The 25811-nt window shown below is 45.6% G+C and overlaps 1 long non-coding RNA gene across 1 annotated transcript; it reads left to right on the forward strand.

Moving 5' to 3' along the window:
* Nucleotides 1–1152: 1152 nt before the first annotated feature.
* On the forward strand, nt 1153–24722 carry LOC140425305 (uncharacterized). Its single transcript, XR_011947827.1, has 3 exons — nt 1153–1240; nt 20361–20444; nt 20770–24722. It is a non-coding gene; the product is annotated as an uncharacterized lncRNA (long non-coding RNA).
* The last annotated feature ends 1089 nt before the right edge of the window (nt 24723–25811 follow it).

The raw sequence follows: 25811 nt of genomic DNA on the forward strand, positions 1-25811 counted from the left end.
CCAGCCTCATTCCGTTTGAATGAGAGTGTCACGAGGCCGGAGGCCCTAAGTTTCTCACGTGAGAATAAGAAAACTTTTTTCTTACAGTGCCATGTTTCCTAACACACATGCTTTTCTTTACTTACCCTTAATGCGCTCTTAACGAGGCAGATTGGCTATCCGCCGTGTGTGGATGGGCAGCCCTGCTGCCCCGTCCAATCCTGTCTCCCCAAAAATGGTTCTGGAGAGGAGGAGTCCAGGACGGACACACTGGCTGGCATCAGTGTTTTCATTCCCAATCCTGTTTCTGCTCCAGGCACCGGTGGGCCCGGAAAATCAAGCCCCGAGTATAGACAATCCCTAAAGTTATCCTCAGTTCCATCAAAAATAACCCCTGGAAGATTGTAGAGTACTTTCCTGTGTCACCATATTTGCCCTTTAAAGTTTTGATGAAGGATTTCCAATGAATATAAGCCAAGTTTGGTACAGAGTGTTCACATGAATCTATATGAATTACATATCGTTTGGTACGAGTCTCTGCCCGTCCCAAGTAAACTTTAATAAACCCACCACGCTCCATAACAAGTAGAGAATTGTTTTTTTGTAACAGTAATGAAAGGACCAATCATACCATAATGTGGTTTGGAAGAAATCCACAGTAGGGTGCATTTTAATGGCTTATATTTCACCTTCTGTCAGTAGTCGAAGACAAGCACTTAGATTGAACGTAAATCAAACAATTAAAGCTGGAATAATATCATATTACATTATGTCGTAGGCTTTTTATTTCTGGAAAAAGGCATACACCACAAAATAAAGTCTATGCAAAGGAAGATGGAACTAATAAACTTGTACAACACAACAGTTAGCACATACAGGGCAGTATCTAATGCTGCTCCCAGGAGTGGGAAATGAGGCGGGTCGGAGAACTTAATTGTGCAGCAGGTGAAAAGTCAGCTTCCGGATGGTGGGATTAAAATTGCAAATTAAGTCGGCAAGCAGCGGGAGCCTATTTTTAATGCATTGCCATGTCATGTATCAACCTCAAAACACCCACGCATAACTAAATGAAAGTTTTACAATTAAGTTGGCAGCAAGCGAGAAATACATGCCTTCGGGACTCACGACTGGCTAAAGCTGGCATGCGGCAGTCCAGGTAGACTTCCAGGTGGATTTTAACTGAGGTGGAGCAGCTTTTCTTGTCTGGGGAGCTTTGTTGGAGGCTTGGCTGTTGTGTTGAACTCAGGCGTCAGCTGTCCAGGTAGGCCGGGCAGCGGGGGGGGTTGGCTGACTGTGGGAGGGAGGGTGTTGCCTGCCAGGCAGATTGGAGCAGGGAAAACAGCCCAAGAGTTGTCGAGGGGAACAAAAATAGGGAGTTGAACAATACAAGGAAGGTCAGTCTCTCCTGATAGGAGCTCAATTCTGAGAATGGGAAATCAAGGGTGATTGAGGGCAGGGCAATGGTGAGGCTGGGAGAATTGAGAGTAACCAAGGATAGGTCAAGGGTAATAGAGGGGGACCGCTGAGGACCCAGGTTCGATCCTGACCCCGGGTCACTGTCCGTGCGGAGTTTGCACATTCTCCCCGTGTTTGCGTGGGTCTCACCCCCACAACTCAAAAGATGTGCAGGCCAGATGGATTGGCCACGCTAAATTGCCCCTTAATTGAAAAAATAATTGGGTACTCTAAATTAAAAAAAAGGCGCCAGGTGTAAGGCCTTAAAAGATCCCAACCAGTTTCAATTCAGTTCCTTGCTCTCAGTGAGAATGAATCAGACAAAAACAATATATTCTGGTGAAACATGGCAACACTTTAATTGATCACTCAGTGAATTAGGGATACAACAATGTTCTCACACAAGCCTTTTGAGTTTTCCCTTGCGCAGAGCTGGAGGCTTAGCTGTTGTGTTAGTCACTCTGCCGTTGTCCCGTCTCTCCACATCCATAGAACCATAGCGTCCCTGCAGTGCAGAAGGAGGCCATTCAGCCCATCGAGTCTGCACTGACCCTCTGAAAGAGCACCCTACCTTGGCCCACTCCCCGCCCTATCCCCGTAACCCCACCTAACATGCACATCTTTGAACATTAAAAGGGTCATCCTTCCAGAATGCATTACCTCAAACTTTTTAGGGTTAAATCCCATTTGCCACTGTTCTGCCCCTCTAAATCGTCCTGGAATCTAAGGATTTCCTCCTCACTATTTACCAAACCAGCGATTTTTGTGTCAATTGCGAACTTAATGACCATACCTCTTACATTCACGTCCACATCATTAATGTACACCACAAACAAGGGATCTACCACCGATCCCTGCGGAACACCATTGGACACAAGCTTCCAGTCACAAAACCAACCTGTGACCATCACCCTCTGCGTCCTGCCACTGAGCCAATTTTGGATCCAATTTGCCAAATTGCCCTGAATTCCTGTCTCCCATCCGAGACCTTGTCAAAAACCTTACCGGAGTCCGTGTAGACTACATCAACCACACTACCCTCATTTATACACCTCCTCACCTCCTTGAAAAATTCAATCAAATTTGTAAGATCTGGGGCGGTATTCTCCGACCCCACGCCGGGTCGGAGAATCGCCGGGGGCTGGCGTGAATCCCGCCCCCGCCGTGTCCTGAAGTCTCCGCCACCAGATATTCGGCGGGGACGGGAATCGCGCCGTGCCGGTCGGCGGGGCCGGGAATCGCACGGCGGCAGTCGGCGGGCCCACCCCCGCCAATTCTCCGGCCCGCGATGGGCCGAAGTCCCGCTGCTGGAATGCCTGCCCCGCCAGCGTGGATTAGACCACCTTTTGAACGGCGGGACAAGGCAGTGCGGGCAGGCTCCGGGGTCCTGGGGGGAGGCGCGGGGCGATCTGGCTCCGGGGGGGTGCCCCCACAGTGGTCTAGCTCGCGATCGGGGCCCACCGATCCGCGGGCGGGCTTGTGCCATGGGGAGCACTCTTTTTCTTACGCCTTCGCCATGGTCTTCACTATGGCAGAAGAGGAAGAGACCTCCTCCCCTGCGCATGCGCGGGGATGACGTCAGCAGCCGCTGATGCTCCCGCGCATGCGCCGACCCACGTCGCCCGGCGTAGACCTTTCGGCCCTGGCTGGCGTGGCGCCAAAGGCCTTTCCCGCCAGCCGGTGGAGCGCAAATCACTCCGTGCGGGCCTAGCCCCTCAAGATGAGGGCTTGACCCCTAAAGGTGCGGAGACTTCCGCACCTTTGGGGCGGCCCGACGCCGGAGTGGTTCCCGCCACTCCATTACGCCGGAACCCCCCGCCCCACCGGGTAGGGGAGAATCCCGCCCCTGATCTCCCTTTGACAAAGCCATGCTGACTATCCTTGATTAATCATTGCTTCCCATGTGGAGATTAATTCTGTCCCTCAGATTTTTTTCCAGTATTTCCCTACCACTGAAGTTAGACTCACTGGCCTGTCATTTCCTGGTTTTATCCTACTTCCCTTCTTGAATAATGGTAAACCAATTTATTTTTCCAATCAAGGGGCAATTTAGCATGTTCAATCCACCTACCTTGCATATCTTTGGGTTGTGGGGGCGAAACCTACGCAAACATGGGGAGAATGTGCAAACTCCACACGGCCAGTGACCCAGAGCCAGGATCGAACCTGGGACCTAGGCGCCGTGAAACTGCAGTGCTACCACTGCGCCACCGTGCTGCCCTGACTTTTCCATTCTTAAGCCAGCTAAAACCATTCTTCCTCTCAATGTTAATTTGTTCAAGTACATCACAGTTCCCTAATTTATTTGATTTCTATACCTATAGCTTCCAGGCAGGAGTAACTGATGGAAGGGTCTCTGTTCTGGCAGGGGGTGGGGTCTCTAATATGGGGGACTCTCTGATATATTGGGATGGTCTCTAATATATGGGGCAGTCTTTGATATATGGGAGGTCTGGTGGTGGTGTGTTGGGCAGGATTTGCTTTGTGGAAGGAGGCATCTGATGGACTTTAGGGGCACCTACCTTAAATACTTACCCCCTTGGTCCACTGTGAGGCCCACCGCGCCAGGGCCAGACTCACAAATACTTGTACCAATCCACAACCTCCTGAACCCCAGCCCAAAGGACCGGAGCATCACGGAGGCATGGCGAATCTGGTGACCAGCCCATTAATAGGATGTAATAGGTCATTTTGACCCATATGCCCCCTCCCACTGGTGCAGGGCATGAACGTTGATACCACCGCCAGTGGTGACCAGAGAATCAGACAGCGCTGATCCTGTTTTTATCCCACGGCTGGATTTTCCACCCAATTGTGGCTCTCGCTCTGCTGGCTTCACCCAATGGAGGGAGAATCCAGCCCATTGTGTTTAAACTTAAGTAATGAGGTCATGGGACTTGAGTGGGATGAACATGATCGGCCGGAATTCTCCAGCCGTTTGGATTCTTTATTCCCGCCAGAGGCACACCCCCACCCGCAGGTTTCACAGCGGCGTGGGGTGGCTTCAATGAGAAATCCCATTGACAAGTGGCAGGAGTATAGAATCACACTGCCAGTGAATGGCGTACCACCGAGATACACGCAGCTGGGGGACCAGAGAATCTAATACCACCGAGATACACGCAGCTGGGGACCAGAGAATCTAGCCCGGTGTAGTAATGGTCGGAGCCAGGATTATTCTTGTGAACCTCCTCTGGATCCTTTCCAAGGACAGCACATCCTTCCTTAGATACAGGGCGCAAAATTGCTCACAATACTCCAAATGGGTCTGATCAGAGCCTTATACAGCCTCAGACGTACATCCCTGGTCTTGTATTCTAGCCCCCCCCGCCGGTATGATTGCTAAAATTGCATTTGCCTTCCTTACTGCCAACTGTTAACCTGAAGAGAATCTTGAACAAGAACTCCCAAGTCCCTTTGTGCTTCTGATTTCAGAAGCATTTCCCCATTTAGAAAATAGTCTATGCCTCCATTTCTCTATTTCAAAGTGCATAACCTCACACTTTTCCACATTGTATTCCATCTGCCACTTCTTTGCCCACTCTCTTAGCCTGTCCAAGTTCTTCTGCAGCCCACCTGCTTCCTCAATACTACCTGTCCCTCTACAGATCTTAATATCATCTGCAGATTTAGCAACAGTGCCCTCAGTTCCTCCTTCCAGATCATTAATGTATATTGTGAAAAGCTGTGGTCCCAGCACAGACCCGCGAGGTACACCACGACTCACTGGCTGCCATCCTGAAAAAGACCCCTTTATCCCCACTCTTTGCCTTGTGCCAGTCAGCCAATCCTCTATCCATGCCAGGATCTTACCCTTAACACCATGGGTTCTTAACTTATTTAACAGTCTCCTATGCGGCGCCTTGTCAAAGGCCTTCTGGAAATCTAAATAAATCACGTCCACTGGTTCTCCTTTGTCTAACGTCCTTGTTACCTCCTCATAGAACTGTAACAGATTTATCAGACAAAACCTCCCCTTGACAAAGCCATGCTGACTCAGTCCTATTTCACCATGCACTTCCAAGTACTCCAGGATCTCATCTTTAATAACAGACTCTAAAATTTTCCCAATGACCGAAGTCAGGCTAACCGGCCTATAATTTCCTGTCTTCTGCCTCCCCTCCCTTCTTAAACAGCGGTGTTACATTAGCCACTTTCCATTCCTCTGGGACCCTTCCTGCCTCCAGTGATTCCTGAAAGGTCACCACCAATGCCTCCACAATCTCCTCAGCTATCTCTTTTAGAACCCTGGGGTGTAATCCATCTGGTCCAGGTCATTTATCCACCTTCAGATCTTTCAGTTTCCCCAGAACCTTCTCTTTAGTGATGGCCAATACACTCACCTCTGCCCCCTGATTCTCCTGGAGCTTTGGCATCCCACTGGTGTCTTCCACCGTGAAGGGTGATGCCATTTCTTTGTTTCCTATTATTACTTCTCCAATCCTTTCCTATACTCTGTGTCTCTGTCACTTTCTCTCACCTATTCCAGGTATGAAACCGGTCAATTAAGGTGGAATTCTGCCACACCCCCACTGTTGGGTTCAATTATGGGCTAGTGGGGGAGGGGGGGGGGGGAGAGTCAGGTGGGAGGCCCAAAAACTGGTTATTCGTTGGCTGTGAATTTCCTGTGGGATCTTCCACTGGTGCCAGCCATGGCAGATCAGTAAAGCCACAGGTAGCTGGTGTGAAACTGATTTGCGTCCTGTAAATAGGATGAAGGTGAAGGCCCAACCGGAATCTTGCCCCCATGCCCGATTCTCCGGGACGCCAGTGGAAAATCACGCGGGTACAGGACACGTAGAAGCGTGGAACCATCTAAACGTTACGGTGCAGATGGAGGCCATCCAGTCCATCATGTCCGCACCAGTCAAAAAAGAGAAAAAGGAAACTAGCTGCTCATTTCAATCCCATTTTCCAGCACCTGATCCGGAGCCTTGGAACACTTCAGATTCAGATCCAGAGGTACTTTTCAAATGAGTTGAATATTTCAGCCTGAACCATCAACTTGGGCAGTTAATTCTAGATGCCCACCACTCTCTGAGTGAAAATTATTTTCCCTCATGCGCCCTCTGATACTTCTACCAATCTCATTAAATCTATGCCCCCTGGCAGCACGGTAGCACACGTGGATAGCACTGTGGTTTCGCAGCGCCAGGGTCCCAGGTTCGATTCCTGGCTGGGTCACTGTCTGTGCGGAGCCTGCACGTTATCCTCATGTCTGCGTGGGTTTCCTCCAGGTGCTCCGGTTTCCTCCCACAGTCCAAAGACGTGCAGGTTAGGTGGATTGGCCATGCTAAATTGCCCTTAGTGCCTAAAAAGGTTAGGAGGGATTATTGGGTTATGGGGATAGGGTGGAAGTGACAGCTTAAGTGGGTCGGTGCAGACTCGATGGGCCAAATGGCCTCCTTCTGCACTGTATGTTCCATGCACACTATGTACTCTATATAATTGGCCCTTCAGCTGGGGGAAACAAGTTTTGTCTACCCTGCCTTGCTGCCTCATAATATTGTACACTTCTTGGACCACAAGCAGTGCTGGAAGTTGCCCTGTTCACTCTGCTTTCTTCAGCTGTTGGGTTTCCCGATGGCTGGGAAACCCAGCCAGCTAAAGTGAAAGCCAGAACACTGCTTTAATATGAAGCACACAGCCTCATTACAATATTTAAATAGACATCCTGCCTCCTGGAATCTGCCTATCTCTCAAATTCTCCCATCCTTTCTCTGTTCAGAAAAAGATGTGCGGGTGGGGTTTGGAGGTGGGTTGGAGTTGGGTCAGGTTGGAGATTCTTAAAATGTTATCATCCTGCCTGACTCCAACATGCCCATTTAAAAAAAAGATTAAAATTACTCCTTCACCTCATAGACTTAGCAAAGAATGGATAAAAGCCTTTCATTTGTATAGTGCCTTTCAAAACCTCAGGACATCCCAAAGCACTTTACAACCAATGAAGTATTAATGTGTCGGCACTGTTGTAATTAGGAAATGCACCAACAATTTGTGAACAATAAGATCCCACAAAATGCAATGTGATGATAATCGGATAAATATTAGCCAGGACACCAGGGGTAACTCCCTTGCCCCTTTAAAATAGTGCGATAGAAAATTATACATCGACCTGAGAGGGGTGTTGGGGCCTTAATTGGTTTAATGTTTCAATTAAAAGACAGCATCTCCAACAATGTAACACTGGAATGTTCACCTTGATTTTGTACTCAAGTCTTTGAAGGGTTTTGAACCAGTGACTTTCAGACTCAGCGGAATGAAACTATCACCGAATCACAGTTGACGTTTATGATACTTATTCTGAGGGAGAGACGTGCAGGTTATGAGGGCAGACAATGGGCTGGCACTTATGCTGCCCCTGGTTCCCAGCAGCTCCCTCCCCCTCCCCAAAGTGGGTTTGAATGTGGAGCATTCCTAAAATCCAGTGGATGGCTTGCCTGCCCCCTACCCACCTGCCCATGGGGACAATGGCACCCTGGTAATGCTATGTCATTTGAAAGTTCTGTGCTAAGCTGCTGAGTAGAACCAGGTTTGTTTGAAGTGATAGCAAGCAAATGTACGATTAGAGATTGTCAGTTCAAATTTCCATAGGTTCCCTTGAGCTGCCACTAGTTGCAGCTGCTGAATTTCTTCCCTGCTGTGATCAGCTAACCCAATAAATGCAGATTGTGGACCAAACCACGGACTTTTCTGCTCAATATTGCTTAGCTATTTAGCAATATGTGTCTGAGGAACCATGAAAGTCTAAAGAGAATTCTGATTTTATAAGAAAGGAATAAACATGGGCTAAAGTGGGAGGAGCAATTGGCTCATACTTCAAAAGTAAGGCCTCATCTCTGCATGTATATTTTCATGTTTGGAAAATGTAATAATTTTTTCAAGGTAAAATCATTTTATTTTTAAAAACATTTTATTAGGGTATTTGTAGTTTTTATAATAATAATGATAGCAGCAACATTAAACATGGTACATAAAACATTTCCATCCCTATCACGTTCTTCAACCCCCCGATCAATAGCCTAAACCCCCCCCCCTAGATTTTTGCCTCTGCTGACATTTTAATTTTCTCCGAGAAAATCAATGAACGGCTGCCACCTCCAGACGAACCCTAACTTTGACCCTCTCAGGGCAAACTTTATTTTCTCAAGATTGAGAAACCCAGCCATGTCACTAACCCAGGTCTCTACACTCGGGGGCTTTGAGTCTCTCCACATTAACAGTATCCGTCTCCGGGCTACCAGGGAGGCAAAGGACAAAACGTCAGCCTCCCTCACCCCCTGGACTCCCGGCTCTTCCGACACTCCAAAGATCGCCACCTCTGGACTCGGCACCACCCGAGTTTTTTATACCCTGGATGTGGCCTTAGCGAAATCCTGCCAAAACCCTCTCAGCTTCGGGCATGCCCAAAACATGTGGACATAATTTGCTGGACCTCCTGTGCACCTCGCACACCTGTCCCCCAAAAACTTGCTCATCCGGACCACCGTCATGTGTGCCCGGTGGACTACCTTAAATGGTATCAGGCTAAGCCTGGCACATGATGAGGGTGTGTTAACCCTGCATAAATCATCCGCCCACAGACCCACCTCGATCTCTCTCCCTAGCTCATCTTCCCATTTGCCCTTTAGTTCCTCTATCTGAGTTTCCTCCGACTCCATAAGTTCTTTGTAGATATCTGATAAATTCCCCTCTCCCACCCATGTTCTGTATCCCCCGTGGTCACAGGAGCGGGAAGTTCGGAACCTGCCTTCTCAGAAAATCCCGTACCTGCCGATATCTAAACCCATTCCCTGCTGGCAATTCAAATTTCTCCTCCAAATCCTTCAAACAGGTGAAGCTCCCATCTATAAATAAATCTCCCATCCTCTTATCCCTGCTCTCTGCCATCTCCGAAACCCTCCATCCAGCCTTCCCGGCAAAACCGATGGTTGTTGTAAATCGGGGTCCAGACCGATGCTCCCTCCGCTCTCCTATATTTCCTCCACTGCCCCCAGACTCTCAGAGCCCCCACTACCACCGGGCTTGTGGAGTACTGGGCCGGCGAGAATGGCAGAGAAGGCCCCCCTTCCTTTATAATCATGGCTATATTTGCCGCCCAGTAGTAGTTACAAAAGTTTTGCAGTGCCAACCCCCCCCCCCCCGACTACACTCCAATGATACTTTCTGCACTCGTGGGGTTTTACCCGCCCACACAAAGCCCCAAATCACCTTATTCACCCGTTTTAAAAAGGCCCTCGGGATAAAGATGGGGAGACACTGAAAGACAACCAGAAATCTGGGGAGGATCGGGTCTGTATCCTCCCCGCCAGTGACAGTGGGAGCATGTCCCATCTCCTAAAGTCTTCCTTCATTTGTTCTACAAGCCTGGACAAGTATAATTTGTGCAATGCCTCCCATTCCCGTGCCACCTGGATTCCCAGATAGAGAAAGCTCCTTCCTACCATTCTAAACGGCAGCTCTCCCAGTCTCCTCTCCTGCCCCCTTGACTGGATCGCGAACATCTCACTTTTCCCCATATTCAATTTATACCCCGAAAACCTGCGAAATTCCCCTAAGATCCGCATAATCTCCCTCATCCCCTCTAACGGGTCAGAAATATACAGGAGCAGGTCGCCTGCGTAAAGCGAGAGCCGATGCCCCCCCCCCCCCCTGGACTAACCCTTTCCAGTTGCTGGAAGCTCTTAACGCCATAGCCACCGACTCTATGGCCAGAGCAAACAACAGTAGGGAGAGGGGACACCCTTGCCTTCTCCCTCGGTGTAGTTTAAAATAGCCCAACATCCGCCGAGTCGTACGCACACTTGCTACTGGTGCCTGATACAGCAACCACACCCAACCAATGAAGCCCCGCTCAAACCCAAACCTTCCTAACACCTTCCACAAATAATTCCACTCCACCTGATCAAAGGCCTTCTCCGCGTCCGTCACAACCACCACTTCCATCTCCACCCTCCACCCCCCCCATCCTTGTGGCCAATATCCTAGCCAGCAGTTTGCCGTCCACATTCAATAGGGAGATCGGCCCGTATGACCCGCATTGCTCACAGTCCTTCTCCCGCTTCAGAATCAATGAGATCGAGGCCTGCGACATTGTTAGGTGAAGGACTCTCCTCTCCCTTGCCTCATTAAATGCCCTCACCAGCAGTGGGAAGGTAAAATCATTTCATCTGTAATTGTGCATCCAACTATATTTAGTTGCAAGAAATAATTAATTTCTTTCCACTTTCTTGTCTGTCTGAGTTAAAATAGTTTAGACGGGTTCTAAGTGATGCAACGAGGCCGTTCATCTTGCGAGAGGCCTCATTGTTTGATTAGCACTGCTGCCTATGGCGCTGAGGACCCAGTTCCAATCCCGGCTCTGGGTCACTGTCTGTGTGGAGTTTGCACATTCTCCCTGTGTCTGCGTGGGTTTCACCCCCACAACCCAAAGATGTGCAGGTTAGGTGGATTGGACACACTAAATTGTCCCTTAATTGGAAAAAAATAATAATTAGGTACTTTAAATTTACAAAACAAAATTTAAAAAAATGTACTGAATGAGCTGTATTTGTTTACACAGAGTGATACAAACTTCCAAATGGAACAAGACCTCCAGAAAGCATAGAATCATGGAATTTACAGTGCAGAAGGAGGCCATTCTGCCCATCGAGTCTACACCAGCCCTTGGAAAGAGCACACTACTTAAGCCCACATTTCCTCCTTATCTCCGTAACACAGTAACCCATCTAACCTTTTTTTTGGACACGAAGGGCAATTTAGCATGGCCAATCAACCTAACTTGCACATCTTTGGACTGTGGGACGAAAGCGGAGTACCCGGAGGAAACCCACGCAGACACAGGGAGAACGTGCAGACTCTGCACAGACATTGATCCAAGCTGGGAATCGAACCTGGAGCTGTGAAGCAACTGTGCTAAACACTGTGCTACCATGCCGCCCCAAAGGATCCATCCTCTATTCCTCCTTATGTTCTTTCCTCAGTCATTATACTGCTCCTTTGCTCCCCAGAGCCTGGCTCTTTTGCCCTCCTCGTCTCTTTAATTCACCATGCCTTAAAGATCCGGGTACCTTTAATTCTTGCTTCAAGGCAGCAGAAAAGATCTGGCGATAGAGCCTATAACACAGTATGGACAGCAGAAATCAATACTTCAGTTCTACTATTGCATGTTGGAGTACTGGAAAAGGTGACTCCCCATAGATTAATGCCCACCAGTCCTGGAGCAGCCCTCCAGGTTTTTAAACAGCTTGAAATTGCTGCAGTCAGATTTGTGCACAGCGTAAGGAAACTGAGAACCAGTAGCAGCTTTGTGGCGAGGATTACTGAAGCTTCTAAGTTTTCAGTGTCTTAATGTGCCTCAGTGATAGAAGCAAACAGTTAAAGGGGCACTGGCTTCACAAAGATAAGTGTTTGGAAATTATCTGATTACCAACAGGAGATAAAGGACAAATACAAAGTGACATTTGATTGTGTTACGACTTTACGTTTTAATCACCATGCTGAAAGTTACACATGGTTGTTCTAATGCTTTTCCTTCCTGAAACATCTTAAATCCAGTTAAATATTTAATAATAAGCAGAAAATGTTAGAACTATTCAGCAGGGCAGACAGCGTTAACATTTCAGATCGAGGATCCTCCATCAAAACTTTGTATTCGCAAAATCTTTTCTCAGTTAGACAATGCTCTTTTAAACAACAAGGTATGCATTCACCACTAATTTGGGTTATTAATGGAACTTTCATGCTGTTTAAACACAGTATCAGTAATAAAAAAAGTAGGAGCTTTCAGGTAGATTCTGGATCACACTTTTGTCCCTTGTTTGGTGGGCCTGTGCACAATAAAATGTAAAATGTCTGCATCCTACACTGCCGTTTTATTGAGAAGGTAAAATGAAAGCCTGTTTGTCATCTGACCTTGACAGGCTAACAGCTCAAGAATATGATGAGCCCATGCTTACACAGACAAAAGTACCCCACACGGGCGTCTGTACAGAGACCACCATATGGGTGAGCATATGTCACTCTCTGGGAAACAGGCCGAATCACTTCAGGGACTTAATGTGTCAGCAATCCAGAGACAGAGACCTGTCAGACTGGATTTCTGAGTCTTGAAATAACAGGCTCTCAGTATCATTTTAACATAAACTGTTTTGTAAGACATGCCTTAGGTTCTGAGGTAGAATTTAACTTTCACTGGTGGTCAGGCGCTTGGCAGCAGTGGATCAACTGCCCATTAGACATTATCTAATGGTGCATATAACATATGTCCAATCTTCCATGTCAAGCTTACTGCCCATCGATAAAAGTTAAAACTTACTTTTAGACTCATTTACAATTATTAGAACAATTGATTATCTGAAGAATAATGGAAGCCTGTACAAATTTTATGATCAGGCTACGTTAAGTATGTTACATAAATACACTTTTTCCCCATTCCCTATTTTTTCCCTCTGGATCCTTAGCGGAACATTTTAACTTTGTGGGGTGTGAAAGGAAAAGGGAAATTTTTACAGATTTTTGGCAAGTGCATCATTATAACTTTTGTATTATTTGTCCTCATGAATACAGCGCAGCTTTGAAAATCCTGCAATGAAGTGTCAGTTAAACACTGAGCATTTGCAAACTCAAGTTGTCTTCTTGATCATTTTGACATGGGCAACTGAGTTAGAACAAATCCTAACTGACAGGATTTGATGCTCAGCCACTGTAGCACCATGTGATATACGGCAGAGCAGAACCACAGGGCAAAAGTCCATCACAATGGGAGGTGGGCATCTTGTTGAACAGACAGAACCTACTGCTCAGCTTTTACGGTGCGGGGAATATGCCTGAATATTTTTGCAATGCTGTGGGAAAACAGGCTGAATCTTTGCATCCTGCTCGATCTTGACAAATTAAAGGGCGCGGAAAAATGTTGAATTGTTTGCACCTGAAATGTCCTAATTTTATTCCCACCGAATTTTCTTGCCCTGAAACGGTGTATCGTCATGTTAGAGTATCAACCCGGAGGAGGGAGCAAATAACTCACCAACATAATGTAACAGTGAATGCCAGGATGCTATTTGACTGAGGGGAATTGACCATGGGGAAGTTGTATCTGGACTCATTCCTGTTTTCAGTGTCAATGTACATGGACTTTTTCAGCTTGTAGAATGCCTGCCTGCTCCAGTGTAGAGCATGGTCAGGACTGAGTGTGAATTGGAGCTATAGTTACCTGGTGACATACACCCTGATACAAATTGCTGCATTTATTACAGACAGTTATACCCTTTGATAATTTATTGTTGGGTGTTTAATATTACATCAATATTCCTAATTTTAGAATGTACAGTTGTACCTGTTTGAAATGTTGAGCTTGGATGAAGCATTGAGCTGTTTTAACTCCCAGACCACATTTATATGCCACTGCCACTGGCCCCGTCACTCCAAGTAGGAAGGCAGAGGGAAAACCTCACGGGTCTGGAAGCCTCCCATTGAAATTGTTTAAGTGGTGAGATTGGCTGCCAGGGCAGGGGAGGATTCTTCGGCAGGGAAACCTAACTTTTCCTTGTGGGGTCAAGAGGGGCAAGAGTGTTCCACTGGGCCCCCACAAAGAAGTAGAAATTTGAATTAAAAAGTCCTCTTTCTTGATCTATTCTGGCCTTGATATAAGTGATGAATTTGGCCGGAAACTCACTGCCACTTGCCACTAAGGCCACTGAGTTGTAACTGCTGTGGGGTTCTGCTAACGTCATTTGGGTCCCAGCAGACCAATGCTAAAATAGGATCCCACTGCTTTCAGTCTTCACTGCTTGCTCAATTGAAAATTACAATTAGTCAGCTTCAGGAGGCTCACAGGTAAGGAGGTAATCTGGATATTTTTAAATGCTCACCTACAGGGCTTTTACAAGGGTTCTATCAGGTGGATAGGGTTGAATTCATACCTATTCTACCTCTGCCCAATTATTCCTTCTGTCTTGAAGCCTTGTTGCCCTACTATATCAATCAGGCCATGGGTTTGATGTATTTCTGGCAGTAAAACCTGCCAACACACAAAAAAGATCTGGCTGCACAATGTATGTCCACAACCAGGGCTTGTTAATAGAAACGTATACATTGGGCGGATTCTCCCATCTGGCGACCAGGTCCCGTGGTGGGGCTGGGAACATGGAGTGTTTCGTGCTGCGTAGGTCTGAGGGAAACCATGCCAGATCTTTCAGCCTTGATCTCATTAATTATGTAACTGGATATTTTGTGCCATATTTTGTGGTGAGGAAGGCATGATGACACATAGTCCGCTCTCGTATCCGGGCATCATATTGAAAAGGCGTCTGGCATCAACTGAAATGAAATGAAAATTGCTTATTGTCACAAGTAGGCTTCAATTAAGTTACTGTGACAAGCCCCCAGTTGTCACATTTCGGTGCCTGTTCGGGGAGGCTTGTACGGGAATCGAACCGTGCTGCTGGCCTGCCTTGGTTGCTTTAAAAGCCAGCGATTTAGCCCAGTGTGCTAAACAGCCCCAACTGACCCACTATTGAAGACGGTGGACCTCCTGAAAATTAAGATGGTGCTCCTGGTATGCTCATTGGCTGGAAGTAGACCTCCTCGATGCCCCTTAAACTGGAAGATCCACCAGTAGTTGCTGGTCCCACCCACAGGTGTTCCAGGGTCCAGATTTGCTGCCGGACTCCATTCCAAACTTTGGAGGCAGCCCATTGTTCAGGTGAGTCCCGAAATCTGTACGCCGCATTGTACCAAATGTGCTTTGGACCAACGTATATTCCTGCTGGTGTTGTGAAGAATCCGGAATGGGTGGAAGATTCTGGTCAGGTCTTCAACTGCATCCCATAGCGGAATACAAATCAATTTCTCCCTGACCTCCAATGGGTTTGCCGATTGGCCACGGCGGGCACAGACAGACGATCCGGTGCAAAATTCATGGGCGAAATTCTCCTACCCGCTCCGCCACATTTCTGCTCCGACCGGCCGGCGGGAGTCTCCGTAACACCGGCCGGTCAATGGGGTTTCCCATTGTGGGGCAGCCCCACGCCGTCGGGAAACCCCCGGGCGCCGGCAAAACGGAGACTCCCGCCGGCGGAGAATGACGCCCCATATCCCTTGAAACTGATTTTTGCTCTCCTGCCAAATTCTCCCCTCCCCTGCCCAACATCAATCCTGCTGGCAGAACCATGGGAAAAGTGCTACAATGAACATTTCATCCCTAAAATTATTAAGACCAGTCCGAAGGGTAAAATTCAGTAAAAATACAGAAAAGTTTTTTTAAAGTTCCTCCTCTCCTTCCTGTGTAAGTTGGCTGTATCAATGGATACAATTTGTTCAAGATAAACCCGTGTTGAGATATTGAAACAATGGGAATGGGATGATTTTGAGCCTGCACTAGCCGTGCGTGGGATCGGCAACGTAGACAGAAAATCGGGACAGATCGGGAAATGGGATTCTCTCCAGAGAGATCACATTTCGCGATTTTCCCCACCCCTTGCCGGGGACATCACGAGGCCGTCATCCTCGTTTGAATAGATTTTAATGCATTTAAATATTATTAATGGACCTCCCGCCACATGATCTCCCCTCACTGTTTGGCCAAACGAAAATTAGTTGGTGCAGAGGTAAATATAGCCCTGGGGGCGGGCAGAGTGCCAAGCTGACAATGCCAACTTGAAATGAAAAATGAAAATGATAATGAAAATCGCTTATTGTCACGAGTGGAGAGATAACTGGCCTGTCTGTGAAACTGGAGAGCTACACGTCGGTTTTCAGTCTGGGCCTGACACTTTATCAAATTCTGGGTAAGATTCCATCATGATCACAATCGTTGTTCACAAGTTAAACAGCTCAGCTCGTCAGTGCAGCAAGACGGTGCCTTGATCTCTACAACCCCTGCAGTCTCCGGACCTGCCCAATGCCCCAATTTACAAATTATGGGGTCCTTGAGCCCCCCCCCACCCCGTGAGCCCCCCCCACCCCGCGAGCCCCCCCCCCCCCCCCCCAACCACTCCCCCCTTCCCTCCACCTCATTAGGGTGGGGCACCCCCGGGCCCAATCACAGTCAGGAGCAACGTTGCAGATGCACCGTGGCAGTGCTCAATCAGCCAGGGTGGCAGAGCCAGATGGCACTGCCAAGCTGTCCTGGTGGCATGGGAGTGCCAGGGTACCACCCTGCCCAGAGACCAACCACCCGGGGCCAACAATCGCCTGGAGATCCCATTTGTGGAAACCAGTGCTAAACGGCACCATGACAGGGTTTCCAAGGCGAGGCCGATCGATCCCTCACCTTGGCTAACTCTGGCAAAGACATATTCAAGTGAGACTAACTACTCATTTGAATATGCAGATCTGGATCACGCCTATTGAGGGAGGGATCCAGATCGCAACACCTCTTGAGATCTCGTTACCTCGTTACCTGAGATGTATGAGTGTTGCCTCTCACAACGAGAATTGTCGCATCACTGGGTTGGGCACTATGAGACCAGTAGATCGTGCTCAACATTTCAGGTCAACAACCTGTTTGGTTGAGGATGGCCTTAATAATGCCTACTTATGATTTCCCTAGCTCAAAAGTGGTATCAGGAGAGGTGCAAAAAAAAAAATCATAGGGCGGGATTCTCCGTCCCGCTGCACCAGTTTTCTGGTGCAGCGCACCCTGGCTGGCCTTCATGCCCCCGCCGGCAGCGGGATTCACAATGGCTTTTCCCATTGTGGGCAGCCCCATGTGTCGGGGAATCCCACAATGGGTGGACTGCTGGCGCAACAGAGAATCCCGCCGGCAGAGAAACCAGCCCATAATCTTTCTCATTGACCAGGAAAAATAATTAACGTGTAGGTCACCCTCATGCCTGACTAATGGCAACCTTCAGAGAAACTGGCTGCCCCTGGGACCTGCTTCCCTTCTGTGCTCTCAGGCAGGGGTGTCAAAATAAAGCAGGAGGAAGAAAAAAGAAATCCCTTTAAAAAATGAAACTATATTTAGTCATGAAAGGGCATCACACTTCTTATGGATTCACATTGTTATTGAAATTCAGCTGATATTAAAAGACACATTTATTTAGCATGAACATCTGGCATTTCTACATCAGACTTCCCTTAAGACTGACCAACAAGTTCCAAAATGGAATTGAAATACTTCTGTGACAATATTTTGCCACGTCAGTTCATGAAGAGACAAACATCAACACATTCAAGGTTTTACTTATCATTCAATTGCAGTTCTGTTTCAATAGCTTTGGAGAATACATCTGTTCAGTATAGGCTTGTTGTTCCTTTTGAATGGTTATCTTTAAAGTTTGCAACATTTTCCCAGATTGGTTTGGAGCCGTACAGCTATTTGAAATATTCACTTTGAACTACGACGATGACTATCTTTTGAGGAAACCTACGTTTCCACTTTAGGTTAATGCCATCAATGCCAATTGAGGGTGAGGGGTTCGGGTAATGAGGGGGTTTCATTTGGAGGCCAGATACTTGCATGCCAGGCCTATAGAAGACCCAGGAAAAGGGAGCACATTCCTACCAGAGAAGATGCAGCAAATGTGAAATGTTAATTAGATGGATGGTTCAACAAAATGATAAAAGCTGACTACATTGTCTGTTCTCAACCCTCTCTTGACATGCTGTGTCTACGCTGTCATACACACAGCCTAAAACGCTTACTTTTGTAATGATTTACTTCAGGCAGCGGCAGACATTCTCCTGACGTGGAATTATTTATCTTCATCCTGCAGACAGTTTGGAACATATTTTCTTTTTTGAAAAGTTAGGGTCAGGCGAAAGGAAAATATTAACACGGACTCAACTAGAGTTCTGGGACTTGGCTTTTTTTTCTGCTGTAGCTTTCCCAGAAAAAACACAGCAGATGATGTCATAGCAGCTGCTGATTGCCTGACAGACAGTTTCCGTAGCACAACATGAGGCCCTTTGGTGTTCATGCCAGGCTGATTGACACATGAATGACACCAATGAGAACTGATCTATGTACCCTCTGGGAATGCCAGCGTAATTGATAGACAGAACGCAATGAGAAATAGTGTCTTTGAACCTGAAAAGAATTTGCTTTTTTCTTCCTGGAGCTCACGCCCCCACTCTCTGCGGCCTTTTTTCTAGCCTCTTTTAGGTGTTTTGTTCTGCAGGATTTATTGAGCTTAATGGAACTGAATAACTTTTTTTTCCACAATCTGTCAGTCAAGTAGCACAACTCCAGGGCTTGTAAATGAAGTCCTTTCAGAGGCTGACAGAAGAGGAATGTGTCACTCATCCAACAGTCCCTGTTGTGTTTCAATATGCCACAGGGGTGATAGGGGAAAGCAGTTGAGCTTGCCTGGGGCACATTCCCAGTGGTGGCTAAGAGGCCCTGCTACATCCAGGTGGCAGAGCTAGAGCTGGCCGATCAGAGAGGTCTTAAAGGTGCAGGAGCCTAAGCCTGAGGCACACACTGTGCTTTGAGATCGCTGCAACACAGGCTCGATCACTGTGCTACCACCCTCCCCAGCCGTGAATATATCATTACCAGGGTTTTTTAAAAAACTATTACGCTTTGCTTTTATTTTCACAGTTCCTCCTCAGAGACAGTACGGATTTCTTTCCTAAAATAGCTTATGGATCACTTTGATCGGCCTGTTTTATCAGAGATTATTGGTGAGAAAGCCTCTGTGGGTCTGGAGCAATGGTGGGCACATCAATCTGCACTAATTATGTGGGGCCAGCTTCCAAATGGACACCAGCCTTTTAGGCATATTTGTGATTTGGAATTTTCTTATGTATACCATTTCTACAAGTTGTCATGCCACTATTTTGCATTTTACCTCATGGATTATAAATATTTACAGATATTGTGGGTAATAATTCACCACCTTTCCATTCTCCCACTGTTAGCTTTTTGCAAATCAATCACGCCACATCCAATACATGCTGCATTGATGATACATTATCCAAATTGTTGGAGAAGTGTGAAGATGACACATTAGGGCAGCATGGTAGCACAGTGAGTAGTACTGTTGCTTCACAACTCCAGGGTCCCAGGTTCGATTCCCAGCTTGGGTCACTGCCTGTGCTGAGTCTGCATGTTCTCCCCGTGTCTGTGTGGGTTTCCTCTGGGTGCTCCGGTTTCCTCCCACAAGTCCCGAAAGACGAGATGTTAGGTGAATTGGATATTCTGAATTCTTCCTCCGTGTACCCAAACAGGCACTGCCGGAATGTGGCGACTAGGGGCTTTTCACAGTAACTTCATTGCAGTGTTAATGTAAGCCTTCTTGTGGCAATAAAGATTACATAAAAAAATTATAGTTCCAGCCTCTCCTAGACCTAGTGTATGTGGGCTAAATAGAATGAAAATTGATCAACGTGAGAGACCAATTGGGCATGTAGATTTTAAAATCACACAATACACTGGATATACAATGCACAGTGAAATACATATGCTGGATAAAGATATTACATTAACATTTGGCTTGAGGACCACCTTCTCCGATACCAAGTGCATGTGGAAATTTGATTCATTGATGGGGGGGTCTGAGAGGAACATGCATGCTGTGTACAGAACCTTTGAGGCACAGAATTAGAGTTTTCTTTCCTTCCCATGTGATAGTGTAAACATGAAATCTCGTCAGGAAATCATGGCCTATTTAAAATCAAGACGCAAGACAAACTTGGTGAATAAATGTGTAGCCCTGTCAGCTTTCAAAGGGGAAGACTGCAAGTTTGATTCCTCTCTGTGATATCATTTTGTTTTATCAAAATAAACCAAAGGAATAAAATAGAAAGCTATAAAAATATAAAATAGAAGCTAGAAAATAAAGCTGGAGCACACATGCACAACATATTAGTAGAAAATTGTGACAAACTTAATTCTAAATTGCAAGTCTTGAATGCAATTAGAATCAATTGTGTTTTTTGCTTTTTAATGGATATATGTAAACTGTTATTTATTTCAGATTCAACTGAAAACTGCAAAAATAAAATGAAGTAACATTATCAACGTGCTCAAGTAAAAAAAGTTAATACATGCCACATAAAAGGTGTTTATTACAAAATAAATTCATGCTCATAACTATGAGATTTATTAACTGGTAACCTTTAAATATTTAATGAAGTGTATTAAAGATTTATTTTAATAGTTTTATAAACTAGGATATGGCAATTCCATTGACAATTGTGTACTAATTTTTGGAACTTGTGTTATCTGTTTAATAACTCCAGCTTTTGAGGTTACAATTTTGGTTAACAGCACTGATTCATTTTGTTCATTCCACATCAGATTTGAAAGTGACAGTAGAATGGGTATTTTGTCTTTTTTAATGGATATATTATATACATATAAAAAAAAAATCTTATTTATTTCAGGTTCAACGGCAAACAGAAACATTCAACAATATAACCACGGGCTTCGCTCCAGCCCAACAGTTAGAAAATCAGCATGATAAAGTGTTGACATTTATTTCCTTTCTACCGGAACTGTATCATCTGGGGTGAGTGACAATTGTGCTGCTGTGGTTCACTACCCCCACCTTGGTGATTCAGCTGGGACCTGTAGCCTAGCACATGTTGAACTGCAAATACAAACCTGTATCTTATTGCCACTGTTAATGGAAGGAAAATGAAATCAGGTTTTCTGTGTTGCTTTGAAATGCAATCGCACAGTACATCACAATGTACATATTGTACTAAAGATATAAAGGAGAAAGCACACTGACTTTTATTTGTCCATTGTTTGCATCAATTGTTAGCACTGTTTTATTTTTGCGCCTTAAGGATAGGAGAGCCTAAATAAAGTTTTGACAGAAAGTTCAATATTTCAGCTTTGGGACTATTGTTTTGGATTTTTGCAATGTTTATGACTTTTGGGCCTTTTGCAACAAGATTGATTTCTTTTGTAAATGTTTTATGAATATTGTATGTGTTCTGTGTGTTGTTTAAATGTTTCAGCATTGAAAATCCCCATGGCGATGCATGTAATCATATTGAGATAAGTCCAGCCAAAGTTTGATGAATCAGGGGCAGTGTCACCATGAATAGACTATCGTCGGTGGGGACCATATTCCATTAGTCCATTAGTGAAGCATCTGTGGATCATTAAATCAATGATAGAAGGCCAATTGGTGAAGATGGAATGGTGCAAGGACCAGTCCCCCAATATTTATTTTCCCTCAAAGGCCTCTTATATTAACAGTTTTTTGCAAATCTGAGTCTAGTCTTTTGGGTTGCACGCCACGATCTTAGCCTGGATGACGTGATTCCCACATCTGCCTCGAGTACCAACTATTGCCAGGTGCCACTGAAGGCTCCAGGGCAAGGAAGCTCTTGCTGTAGAAAGTCTTAATGCCTCCTTATGTAGGTCATCCTGGATTCTTAGACATCAGGTAGAAAGCCAACATATCTGGAGGCCAGCCTATAGTTCTTGCCAATTTATCTTCATCACCAAAACTCCAGTGGCAATGGCATGTATTCTAGGACAGCCATGAATTTTCAATTTTATATAACATTGATTCTCAGCTGATTTGATGATTTTACACATGGGGGTGGGGTGGCCGGATTTTCTGGCTGTCTTGTCAGCAGGATCTTCCAGTCCTGCCGACAGTAAACTCCCGCCGTGGGTTTCCTGGTGGCGGGGGGTAGATTCAATGGGGAATCCCATTGGAAGCAGCGAGACCAGAAGATCATGCTTCCAGCCAACGGCAGACCGCCTCCCACCTCCGCCTCTGATAAACATGCATGGGGGGGCACGGGAATTCGGAAGGGATTGTTTTAAATTTGTATTTTCATTAAAGTGACAAACATTATTGCTGGGGAATGGAATTGTATCTATTTGAAACATCCCGTCCCAGCACAAATAGATCCTTGATCAAGTCTAGCTTGGCAGTGTTTAACCTACTGACCCACCTCAATCTTCCTTGTTGCATTTGTTTGAAGTAGAGAGAGCAAGTAAAATTGGGCGTCAGGCACATATAGAGTGGGTTTGTCAGAACTGGCGACTAATGTTTCCTTCATGTCCCGCCTATTTTTGTTATTATGTCCATCAGATGCAGCACTGCAACCTCCTGTTTTAGATTTGTTAACCACATGGTGGCACTGCCTCACATGATAGCAGGTCACCTGCTTTTGACGAGTATTACAAATCAAATCCCATGACAGTTCAGTCCAATGATATTTACTAACATTCACCTTTCCTTTCAAATTAAATGTGATCATTCATACACTGAGTAAACTGCATTGTAGAGTTCAAGTGTGCCATTTATTTTGCACAGCCTCTTTTGTTCCCTTCCATCCCTTCTGCCAATCGTCGCACGTTGCTATGGGAATAGCCACGCCAGCGAGCCAAAACTTTTATTTATGACTGCAGAAATGGCAGAACGAGAGCTAATGAAAAATACCACAAAAGCACCAGTATGGAACCCCTGATGTTTTAATTTGTCTTCAGTGAATCACACAGATGTTTATCTCTCAAACGAACACAAATAAGCTAACTTCTCGCAATCTAAACTCGAGCATGCAGGAACTCTCTACTCTATTGTTAATCTCCTCTGTTTATATCCATATCCTTTGAAACTTTCTTCTCTGTAAACATACTCAAGAAAGTTTCCTGTGGGTTTTTGTTTGATTGGCAGGCATTTAACCACAATGTTGCTGAAAGCAATGTGAATGCTTGTTTAAACAGAGACAGGGATCCCTATACAGAGTGTATTATATGATGATTAATGATATATGCAGGTCTTTCTTCATACCAGATTCAGTTTCTTCAAATATGAAAAAAAAAAGGCCAGATTTTCTTTCTCTCAGCAATTTGGCCTCTCAGCTAATGCCAACTACTGCCAGCCTAGTTCACTGTCAGTTTTCCTGCCCCCAAAAAGCAAAATATTGTGGAAATCTCTGGGACGTCGGTTTGGACATCAGCAAATTGTCTGAGATGAATGGAGTTTGCCAGTCCCCGGCGAGGTTCTTATTTTGGAAAATTACACCCAAGGCCTAATTTTAGTTTTCAGGTACGATGTTCACCACTGTCACTAGAACATGTTCCACAGAAATATCACCTGACTGTCAGGCGCATAAAAGACGGGCTTCTGCAAGCCGACTGCAATATTCTTCAGAAATTAGAAAAGGAAAGGAAAGAAGGAGTAAAGCACCCCGGTTGTGACATGAATCTTCTTAGGTCTTAAGACCTGAATACTGGTATCAAAACCAACATATTAAATTCGCATTGGCCAATAAGTGGAGCTGTCCCCTTCATGCTTTCAAAGCCTTACACTTGTGGGCTGGAATTCTCTGGCCGTTGCGATTTACTCTTCCCACCAGCAGCAAATCCCCGTTCACATATTCCCCGACAGCGTGGGGTGGTTACAATGGGAAATCCCATTGACAGGCTGCGGGAAGGTAGAATCCCGCTGGCAACAAACGGCGTGTGGCTGAGAAGCATGCGGCGGGGAGAACTGGAGAATCCCACCCGTAATCTTCCTCCTATTTCACCGTGGGCTGATGTTTGTTTTAACTAAAGCAATAAACAGAATAGTGCCATCATGGTGTGGGATACACGAGGTATTTGGCAGCTATCATGAGGAGCTATGGTCGGTGCAGTGGCATAACTACTAGCTATATTGTAAAGCATCCAAATAAATGCTGATACAAAACTCACCCACGAGTCAGATTTGTACTGACTGGGATATTTGGATAAATCGGCCTGAATATACTGCACTGTGGTTCAGGTTCCAATCACATCTGAACTCTAAATGTAATTTAACCATACCATTACTCTCCCAGTTTTTTGTACTGTCTATTCCCACTTCCTGTCATAAGTTGTGAAGTTCCAGCTCTCTCCAGTGGAGTCCAATCACTTCATAGATGTTATTGCCACTTTTTAATGAGCTTTTACACATCTACACAATGTAATATCTGTACACAATCTCACCTTCTGCTAAATATACACACACATGTCCACTTCACCAAAATCATCACGTGCAGTGAATTTAGAGAACAAATTTGAATTTGTCAATAATCTGTCCCACTTCACTCTGTTTATTAACTACAACAACTAATTACTTTTTTATTTTGAAATTGATACATAATCCTGGTATATTGCCCAACACAATTTCTTAACTTCCACTCCTCCCTCATTAAATCCCCAGTTACAGGATCTGATTTTGCTTTGAACAAGACAACACAAAAGGTTTTGATTTTCTGAGGTTATTGGACGATTCTGTCAATACTCATTTTAAAGTTTCATATGGTTCTTCATAGGTCTCTACTGTTCAAAATAAAGCTAGAAAAACTGTTTATCTGCTTTTGTAAGCTTTCGGAACATTAAACAAGGCAATATATCATGAGACCAATCTGCCAATCAAAATTATCTGTTCAACGATGCACCTTGATCATCATTAGCAGCTCAATACACAAGCAATCCGGAGCAGTGAGGTTATGCTGGAATTGTATAAAATGTTGGTTAGGCCGCAGCTATAGTGTTGTTTGCAGCTCTGGAATCCACCCTGTAGGAGGGGTGTGATAGCACTGGAAAGGATGCAAAGAAGATTTATCAGGATGTTGCCTGGGCTGGAGGGTTTTTGCTATAAAGAGAGATTGGATAGACTCATTTTTCTTTCCTTGGAAATGAGGAGACTGAGGGGGCACATGATTGAGATGTATGTATAAAATTATGAGGTGCATAGAAAGAGTAGACAGGAAGAATATTTTCCTCTTGGCGGAGGGATCAATGACCAAGGGGCATAGATTTAAGGTAAGGAGCAGGAGGTTTAGAGGGGATGTGAGGGAAAACCTTTTCACCCAGATAGTGGTGGGAGTCTGGAACCCGCTGCCTGAAAGGGTGGTGTATGCAGAGACCCTCATAACATTTAAGAAGTATTTAAGTGTATACTTGCTGTGCCAAGGCATACAAGGCTATGGGCGAAGTGCTGGAAAATGGGATTACAATAGTTAAGTAGTTGTTTTAGACCGACGCAGGCGCAGTTGGCCGAAGAGCTTTTTCTGTGTGGTTAGCACTGCTGCTTCACAGCGCCAAGGTCCCGGGTTCAATTCCCGCTTGGGTCACTATCTGTGTGGAGTCTGCACGTTCTCCCTGTGTCTGCGTGGGTTTCCTTGGGTGCTCAGGTTTCCTCCCACAAGTCCTGAAAGACGTGCTGTTGGGTGAATTGGACATTCTGAATTTTCCATCTGTGTACCCGAACAGGTGCTGGAATGTGGCGACTAGGGGATTTTCACAGTAACTTCATTGCAGTGTTAATGTAAGCCCTACTTGTGACAATAAAGATTATTAAATTAAAGATGTCTGTGACACTAATCACAGGTAAATTCATTTTAGAACCTAGTGTGGTGCCTAGTTTTTCTGAACTGTTAACTAGTGTTGCCTAATTTCTGGAGTTTATCACCTAGCTATTGAGTAG

Source organism: Scyliorhinus torazame, chromosome 6 (assembly GCF_047496885.1).
Source record: "Scyliorhinus torazame isolate Kashiwa2021f chromosome 6, sScyTor2.1, whole genome shotgun sequence".
Taxonomy (NCBI): domain Eukaryota; kingdom Metazoa; phylum Chordata; class Chondrichthyes; order Carcharhiniformes; family Scyliorhinidae; genus Scyliorhinus; species Scyliorhinus torazame.